The sequence below is a fragment of the Tamandua tetradactyla genome, chromosome 10 (genome assembly GCF_023851605.1).
Source record: "Tamandua tetradactyla isolate mTamTet1 chromosome 10, mTamTet1.pri, whole genome shotgun sequence".
NCBI lineage: Eukaryota > Metazoa > Chordata > Mammalia > Pilosa > Myrmecophagidae > Tamandua > Tamandua tetradactyla.
In genome coordinates this window covers 74,641,639-74,651,396 of record NC_135336.1, presented here as the reverse complement: position 1 = coordinate 74,651,396, position 9,758 = coordinate 74,641,639, and the positions used below count along the sequence as shown (strand labels likewise).

The 9,758-nt window shown below is 37.9% G+C and overlaps 1 long non-coding RNA gene across 1 annotated transcript; it reads right to left on the bottom strand.

Annotated features, from left to right (window-relative positions):
• Window positions 1-1,766: 1,766 nt before the first annotated feature.
• Window positions 1,767-6,011, bottom strand: LOC143647987 (uncharacterized). Its single transcript, XR_013158300.1, has 3 exons — window positions 5,835-6,011; window positions 3,537-3,673; window positions 1,767-2,098 (listed from the first exon to the last, which is right to left on the bottom strand). It is a non-coding gene; the product is annotated as an uncharacterized LOC143647987 (long non-coding RNA).
• Window positions 6,012-9,758: the final 3,747 nt, after the last annotated feature.

Genomic DNA, 9,758 nt, shown 5'->3' with positions numbered 1-9,758 from the left:
GCTTCCAAGCTCCCTCATGTGGCTATTGGCAGGAGGCCCCAGTTCCTCTCTGCATGGACCTTTTCTTTGGGTTATTTGAGTGTCCTGTCAACATGGCAACTGTCTTGCCCCAAAGCAGATAATCTTGGAGAGAGCAAAGGGGAAACAGTTATGCCTATTATGATGTAGTTACACACCATCACTTCTACCATATTCGATTCATTAGAAGTGTGTCATTAAGTCCAGATCACACTCAAGGAGTGGATAATTAAGCTCCAACTCTTGAAGAGAGGAATATCAAAGAATGTGTACATATATTTTTAAACCACCAGACACATTGAATTTGGGTTTTTTTGTGGGATATACAAATGGAGTATCTAGTAGCTAGCATAGAGTTCAGAATTAAGATCTACAAGTGGAAATGCACATTTGGAAACCATTAGCTATTTCTGGACCTGGAAGCTTTGAAAGGTGGAAATAGTGGTCAAGACTGAGATCATTCAGAGAGTGTGGGAAGGCTGAGAAGAGAAAAGTGTCATATGTAGAAGTATGGGTGTTACCTACATTAAAGGCAAAAATAATGAAAGAGCCAGCCAACGATGCTGAGAAGAAGAGCTAAGAGAATATTTTAAAAATTTCCTATCATAAAAGCCAGGATGGAATTTTAAAAATTTATTCAGAAAATATTGTGTGCATCAATACTGGTCAACAATAAACTTATGCCAAGGAACTATCTCGTGAGATAAAGATTTAGGGTTAGCCCTAAATTTTCCATTAATGAATTTATTGGTGATCTTTTTTTTGAAGTTTCAAATGCCTAGAGGAGAAGGCAGAATTTAGCCCTCTGTACATGAAGTGGAGAATGAGGAAGTAGTACAGTTATTGTTACAGAAGCTTAGGTGAGAGGTGAAGAAGAGCTATGGATCTGTGGCATTTAGGGAGGTTTTGCCATTTTTTATATTTGTTTTGTTTCATAACTTTTTATTATGAAGTTATCAATCATATATGAAGTATAGGCTAGTGTAATGAATACCATATACCCATCACTTGTATTTCAGCTCTTTTGTGACCTATTCTCCACAAGCAGGTAGATAGATCTAGAACCCTGGGTATATGTTCTATATAATTTTTGGCATGGACAGGCCCCGGGAATCGAACTTGGGTCGCCAGCATGGTAGGCAAGATCTCTGTTACTTAGCCACCCGTTGCCTGCCCTACATTTGTTTTTAAATATAGAATCTTGAGCATGACTATATGAGGTGAAAAATCTTATAGAAATTGAGAGGTTAAAAACCCAGAAACGAAAATAGGTAATAAATAAATCAAGTTTTCAATGTAATTCTTACTCTCTTTTCTGATGTTATTTTTGTATTCTTTAGGAGACACACTATTATGCTATGGGGCAGAGGAATAAGCATGGGATCTTGAGTTTCAAAACCTATATTTTTTAGATATTGGCTACAATATTGGTCAACCTTATGTTTTTAAAATAATTCCTTGGCATAACCACCTTGAGCTTCCTTATTTATAAAATGTTGGTGACAGTAAAAGGGTACATGGGGTGATAATATTTAAACAAATGATTAAGTGTTCTTGTAAGAAATAAATGAAATAATGCAAACAGAAATATTTAAAAACCTAAAGAATTTTACTAAGCCTATTTATTATTCACAGCATATCAAAGAGAAAGAAACTGAAGTTCAGGTTAAGTAAATATCGTTTGCTAAATTGCTTGCATACTGCTGGAATGCAATATACTAGGAAAGGTTTGACTTTTACAATGGGGATTTATTAGTTTACAATTTACAGTTCTAAGGCCATGAAAACATCAAATTAAGGCATCAGGAGGAAGATACCTTTTCTGGGGAAAGGCTGCTGGCATCTGGGACCCCTTCATCCCATGGGAAGGTGTCTGCTGGTCTTTCGTTCTCAGATTCATTGCTTTCAGGTTCTGTGTGTCCTTGTTTGTTTCCCCAGGGACGACTCTCTGAACTTTCTGTGTCCTGCAGGTCTTTTCTTGGTGTCTTGGAGGTGTTTCTTGATCTCTCTACAAACATCTCTCTGGGCTCTGTAATTTTGTCTCTGTGTTTTCTGTCTTCTATTTTCTTCACAAAGGACTCTAGTAAAAAAGATTAAGACTCACCTTGAATCGGGTGGGTCACATCTCTGTGGGAACAATCTAATCCCATCCACAATAAGTCTGTACCCACATGAATGGATTAAAAGAATCTGGCATTTTCTACAGCACATAATAGTTTCAAACAAGCACAGTAAACTGACTAATATTGCTCATCCAGCAATAAGTGAAAGTAGCTGATTACTGTTCAACCCACCCCAAATTCAGGGTTCTTTGTACTTTACTTTGCTGCCTTTCTTGCTTGTAGTTGATACACAATTAAGTTAAAACAAAGGATAAAGGATGCTTGAAGGAGTGGTAAGGACCAAGCATCATATGAGAAGATGGGTTGTTTAATAGCCTATACTTTTGGATTCTCAAGACTGAAAACAACAAGTTTTAAGTTACTATATCTGTTGGCTTGGGAACACCTACTACTGTAAAAAAGCAAGCAAAATATCAGTGACTTAATAAAAGTTTTAATGTAAGTGTTCTTGTTGCTAGGAGACCATCTTCCATGTGGTAATTTAAGGAACCAGGCTTCTTCTACCATGTGGCTTCAATAATTTCCTATGGCTTCACATTTTATTGACAAAAGCAGTCACTCGGCTATACATGACTCGGCAAAGTGAGTAAGGGACAGTATAGTTTTGGCTGGGTAGCTCCTTTGCACCAATTACTTAGTAATTGGGAGGGGAAAGAGGATCACACCAAACCATGTATAAAGATTTAGCTGCTCTAGTGGGTACAACGGTCGTTCAGTGGTAGAATTCTCACCTACCATGCAGGAGACCCAGGTTCTATTCCTGGTCTGTGCACTTCCCAAAAAATAAACAAACAGGCAAAACAAACAATCAAAAAACAAGCAAACAAAAATTCAACAAATGTTGCTGCAGTGATGGGATACACACATGGGGAAATAATGAATGTGACCCTGACATATAGCATACAAAAAAAAAAAAATTAGCTGCCCTAGTTTTCTGAAAAACTGGTCACCAGAGCAGGGAACCATGATGAGGAGGGGCTAATGGTCTGCCATCACTTCTCTCATTTCCCCCATGCTCCGGTCATCCTGAATGTCATGAATTTTCCCAACACACATTGAGGCCTTTTACTTCAGGTCCAGTCCACAGATGGCCCCTGTGCCTTGATTTAATCACTCCCTTCTCTTTCATGGGCCACTAGCTCCTAGTCATTTATCAGATGCTCCTGTATACATTGAACTTGTTATTATAAATGTCATTGTGCTATTTTTTCTCTTTGAAATAAGTTTAGACTTACATAAAAAGTTACAAAATTAGTTCAGAGAGTTTTCATATATCCCTCACTCAGATTTTCCTAATTTTAACATCTTTAAACATTGTTCAAGGAGCTGAGGTGGCAGTAGACTTCAGATCTCTCTCATTTAGTGCTGTGTTTCTGATGCCTAAAGGTTCCTCACCCACAGAAGATGATCCTCCGGTATTTGTTGATATATCCATGATGAATTCACACTTTTGTCCCTCTTCATTGTTTCTGTCAAATTTATGGGACCCTGGGCTTCTGACATGGGGTAGGAACTGGTGTTCCTTCTAATTTCTAAAAGTGAGAAATAGGAAACTATGCATCATCAGTGCATTAGTCAAGGTTCTCCAGAGAAACATAATCAACAGGATACACACACACATGTACACATTAAGAGATTTATATTAAGCATATATATATACTAAATGCAAATATATAAACAAACACATTAAGAGATTTATTATGAGGGACTGGCTTACATGGCCATGTGGGCTGGCAAATCTGAGGTCTGTAGGGTAGGCTGCAAGCTGGATACTTTGATATAGGTGACTCTCTAAACTTTGGTATAGATGATATAGTTTGGCAAGTCCATATTCCCCAATGAAAGCTAAATGAAGTTGAGGCAGAAATTCTTTCTGATCTCTGAATTCTCCAGTTCTGGCTTTTAAGATCTTCATCTGGTTGGATGAGGAGACTCCCTACATTACTGAAGGCAATATCCTTTGTTGGTTGTAGATGCAAATAGTCATGGATGCAATCAGCTGATTATAGATACAAAGTCAGCTCTGGAATATCCTCACAGTAACTATCAGGCCAACACTTTCTTGGCCAAAATCATAATTTAGCCAAATTGACTCATGAAACTAACCATCATATTTCTTTATACTATTACATTTTGTTTCTTCTTTGTGCTCAACAATCTAGTCTTAGCACTTTTAGATGTGCTGGTAATATTGAGCATGATTTTTGTGTCTGTGCTTTTTCCATTTTCTACACCAAACGTTGTCCTTCATCTCTGTCAATTTCTTACAAGATGTTACTCATGATTAGCCTGCTTTGATATTCTTAATAACTTTATTTAAACAATATTCAGAAAGGAATTTTGTGTTATATTAAGCTACATTAATTTCACTGCATTTTATCCCCCCTTGTGTACTCCAGTTATTCTTTTAGTGTAGGTGCCTGTGTGTGCAAATAGTTTCATCAACACCCTGCATATTCCTTGACATCAGGGCCCATTCTATACATTTGATATACATTTCCATTCTATACATTTGATATACATTTCCATTCTATACATTTGATATACATATATAATGTTCCTTTTCTCAATAAAGAAGCATTACTGGCTGACTGCTCAAGACTAGAAGGTAGCAGTCTCTTCAAAGAGAGGTGTATTAATAGGATCAAAGATGTGTTTGGAGGACCCAAGAATTTTCTGGAGATTCCAATAGCCACCTCCTTCAATCTTGTACTTGTTCCTCCTGAATGCTAGATGTTTACCTGACTGTGTGGCTAGTGCCATCAAAGACATCCTGGCAATTCCAAGCTCCTATGGTTTTAATCTTCCTGCTGTTGCTTCCAAAGCACAGCTCAAGCACTGCCAACAATTTTCATAACATGGCAGTTCATAAGTGTAAATATTAATCTAATTAAAATGTCTTTTTGTTTTCCTGTGCCCAGTTCTCACTGATCTTCTGCCAAATCCTATGGCTGGTCTATGAAAAGTACCCCAACTTGTGTAGCTGTTTAATGGCTCTCATTTACTTGCCATAGTACCCATAAATGGCAGATCACAGACAATCAAAAACACAAATGTCAAAACAGTCATTGAAAAATCCATGGAAATCCAAAAGGTCAGGACCTTCCTGACATTTGTTGTGTTGAGTGCATCACTGAAAAGGCAGCAAGATTTACCAGGGTGACCACCAAAATGCAAGTGAACATGAACCTGAAAACTCTCAGAGGAGTTTTTCCAAAGTTGGCTAATGAGAAGACATGGCAAGAATTAACAGATGCTTCTTGATCATCTACCACTAGGACCCAAGCACCAGTCTGGGTACCTTAATTTATATCTAATAATTATAGTAAATCAAATCTCCATATATCCAAAACTTGTTCTTTCCACATCCTATTTAGGCCTCCTCTTTTCTTGAGCTAGCAGCCAGAGAGATGTGTTGAGAAAAAAGTCTCAGGATCCCAAGATGATTTTACAAATACATTTGAGAATGACAATACTATTACTTTCTCTTTTTTAATTAGAGAACTTGTAGGTTTACAGAAAAGTTCTCCAGAAAATACAGAGTTCTCATATACCACCTCTGCTAGTTTGCTAGCTGATGAATGCAGTATACCAGAAACGGAATGGTTTTTATAAAAGGGAATTTGATAAGTTATAATTTTACAGTTATAAGCCTATGGAAATGTCCAAACTAAGGCATTCAGGGAAAGATACCTTAATTCAAGAAAGGCTGATGCATCTGGAACACCTCTGTCATCTGGGAAGTCACATGGCTGGCTGGTTCCTTCCTCCTGCACTCCATTGCTTTCAGTCTCTGTCCATGTGGAGGTTGCTCACTTTACTTCTCTGGGACTGGCTTTCATCTGTTTATTTCCCTTCGCTCTCTCTGGGTTTGGGCTTGCTTAACATCTCTTTGTGACATTTGCTGGGCTCCAAGCATCTCCAAACATCCATGTCTCTGTTCTCCGAAGCAACTGTTACCCAAGCGACTACATTTGCTCTCTCTGTCAGCTCTGAGGCATCTGTTGTTTCTTTAGGCTGTTATTTTTGTATTTTCTCCCAAAACATTTCCTCTCTTAAAGGATTTCAGTAGTCTGATCAAGACCTACTTGGAATAGGTAAAATCACATCTCCATCTAATCAAAAGTTAATACTCACAATTGGGTATGTCACATCTCCATGGAGAAAATCTAATCAGAAGATTCCAACTTATGTTATTGAATCAGGATTAAGAGAAATGGGTGCTCCCACAAGACTGGATCAGGATTAAAACATGACTTTTCTAGGGTACATAATAATACTTTCAAACTAGTATACCATCCTATTATTGACACCTGGCATTAGTGCATTACATTTGTTAAATTGATGAAAGAACATTTTTTTATGACTGCACTATTGACTATTATCTATTGTTTACATTAGGGTTCACTGTGTTATGCAGCCCTACTACAATTTCCCCTTTTAAACCACAAATATATAATTCAGTGCTGTTAATTATATTCACAATGCTGTGCTACCATAACCACCATTCACTACCAAACGTTTCCATCAACACAAATGACACTTTGTATGATTTAAATGTTAACGATCCATCCCTTTACCCTCACCAGGTCCCTGGTAAATTATATTCTAGCTTTGCATTCTACGAACTTGCTTATTCTAATTATTTCATATCAGTGAGAATATACAATATTTATCTTTGTGTCTGCTTTAATTCACACAACATGATGTCCTTAAGGTTCATCTATGCTGTTGTATATATCAGAATTTTATTCCTTTTTTTATGGCTGAGTAAGATTCCATTGAATGTACATACCACATTTTGTTCATCCATTCATCAGTGGATGGATACTTGGGTAGTTTCCATCTTTTGGCAATTATGAATAATGCTGCTGTGAAAATCAATGTTCAAATATGTATTGGAGTCCCTACTTTCGAATCTTTGGGTGCATACCTAGAATGCCATGTCACATGTTATTCTATATTTAATATTCAGAGAAAGTGCCAAACTGTCTTCCACAGCAGTAGCACTGTTTTTTATTCCCATCAACAATGAATGGGTGTTTCTATTTCTCCACATCTGTTCCAACACTTGTAATTCTCCATTAAAAAATATTAGTCATGTTAATGGATGTGAGATGGTATCTCACTGTGGTTTTGATATTCATTTCCATAATAGCTAACAATGTTGAGCATCTTTTTATGTGCTTTCTGGCCACTCTTCTTCAGAGAAATACTTATTCAAGCCTTTTGCCCATTTTTATGCATTATTTGTCTTTTTGTTGTTGACTTGTAGGATGTCTTAATATATTCAGGATATTAAACCCTTATTGTCTATATGGTTTCCAAATCTTTTATCTTATTATGTAGGTTGTCTTTTCACTTTTGTGTCGAAGTCCTTTCATTAACAAAAGCTTGTAATTTTTATGAGATCTTTTCTATTTTTTCTTTTGTTACTTCTGCTTTGGGTGTAAATTCTAAACCACTGGCTAACACAAGTTTTGAAGATGCTTCTCTATTTAACTTCTAGGGAGGCCTATAGTTCTGGTTCTTATATGTAAGTCTTCAATCTATTTTGAGTTGATTTTTATATGTTGTGTGTTTAAGAGAGGAGATAAGGACCAGAAGACATTGCCATGTCCCTGACCATGTGAGAGAAGAGATGAGGATCAACAGTATCTGGTCTTTAGGAAAAGATATCATCCAGTTGATGCCTTTCTTTGGACATTTTCATGGCCTCAGAATTGTAAGTTTATAAGTTAATAAGTCCCCATTGTAAAAGCCAATCCATTTCTTGTGCATTGCATTTAAAATATAGATATAAAATTTATAGAAGTGTCTCACATAACTGTGGCAATGTAGAGTCCAAGGTCTGTAGGGCAGGCTGCAAGCTGGTAACTCTGATGAAGGTCCTCAACAAAGTCTCAGAAGAAGCTGGCTGGACAACCATGAAAACGGAAGAGCCCAAAATCTGTAGGGCAGGCTGTGAAGCTGGCAACTCCAATGAAGGCTCCAGATGAACTCCACAGGAGAGGCTCACCAGCTGAAATAAGAAGAGTGACTATCTCTTCTGAATCCTCCCTAAAAGCCTTCCATTGATTAGATTAAACATCACTTATTGCAGAAGACACACTGCTTAGCTGATTACTAACACAATCAGCTGTGGATGCAGCTGACATAATCATGATTTAAGTCCATGAAATGTCCTCATAGCCACAGACAGGCCCGCGCTTGCCTGACCAGACAACTGGGCACCACCACCTGGCCAAGTTGACACATGAACCTAATCATCACAGTCCACCCTTTGTCAACTTGGCAGCTATATACATCACCTTGAACCATACTCATTTTCTAAACAGAAAACAATAACAGACACATTTTTTCCTCACCTAACAATACTCAACTATCCCATGTACAACCATAAATGCATTAAATCTCCCCACAATAGGGTACAACTCCCTGGGTAATAATCATTCTTAAACTTGATATCTTGCCAACTTAAATACTATAACATGAACAAAACAGCATTTCAGTCCTCATTTCTGAAACTGACCTCATGGTCATAATTGATATTTATCACTACCTTCTTCCACTACCCATTCCATGTTCCCTTTACCTTCAGCAAGCACTTCAACTGGCCACTGTTCTTTGCATGATGGGGTGACCCAAACCTTCATTCTTGAAGTTTGAGAGCCATTTATAGTCCTGCCTGGATTGGATTGTTGTAGTTTTCCATTGATTTTAATCACAGGGCATGATAGTACTAAGAGAAACCCTAGGGGATCCCCTATATTGCAGGAAAACTCTTCTTTACCTCCATTGTGTAGTTGCAGTCCTATTTCCACAAAACTCTGTAAAGCTGTCAAAAACATTCTCCCATATAGCCTGGCTTTATACCAGTGAAGCATTAGAGGAATCCAGTGGTGATATTTTGACTCTCTTTTGTCAATTAACCTCATGGATTGTCAGTGTCATTCTGATTATGGGAAACAGTCTTTAGTACATTTGAGTCTAGTCAGAGTAGAAAACCAATCATAAAAACACATTTTTAAGATTCTGTGTCTTAAGACCCACCCCACTCTTGGTACAAAGTTGTATTGACTTGGGTTCTCAAGAGAAACAGAATCAGCAGAAGATAGCTGTAGATTTAAAATTTATAGAAGTGTCTCACATAACTGTGACAATGTAGAGTCCAAGGTCTATACACCAGGCTGAAAGCTTATAACTCTGATGAAGTTCCTCAACAACTCTCAGGAGAGGCTGGCTGGACAACCATGGGAATGGAAGAGTCAAAAATCTGTAGGGCAGGCTCTGAAGCTGGTGACTGTAATTAAGGGTTTGGACAAGCTCCACAGGAGAGGCTCACCAGCTGAAACAGGAAGACTGTCTCTTCTGAATCCTCCTTAGAAGGCTTCCAGTGATTAGATTGAACATCACTCATTGCAGAAGACATGCCCTTTAGCTGATTAGAAATGCTATCAGCTGTGGATGCAGCCAATGTAATCATGATTGAAGTCCATGAAATGTCCTCATAGAAACAGACAGGCCAGAGCTTGCCTGACCAGACAACTGGGCACCACCACCTGGCCAAGTTGACACATGAACCTGACCAGGACAGGAAAGATTCTGGAAGAATTG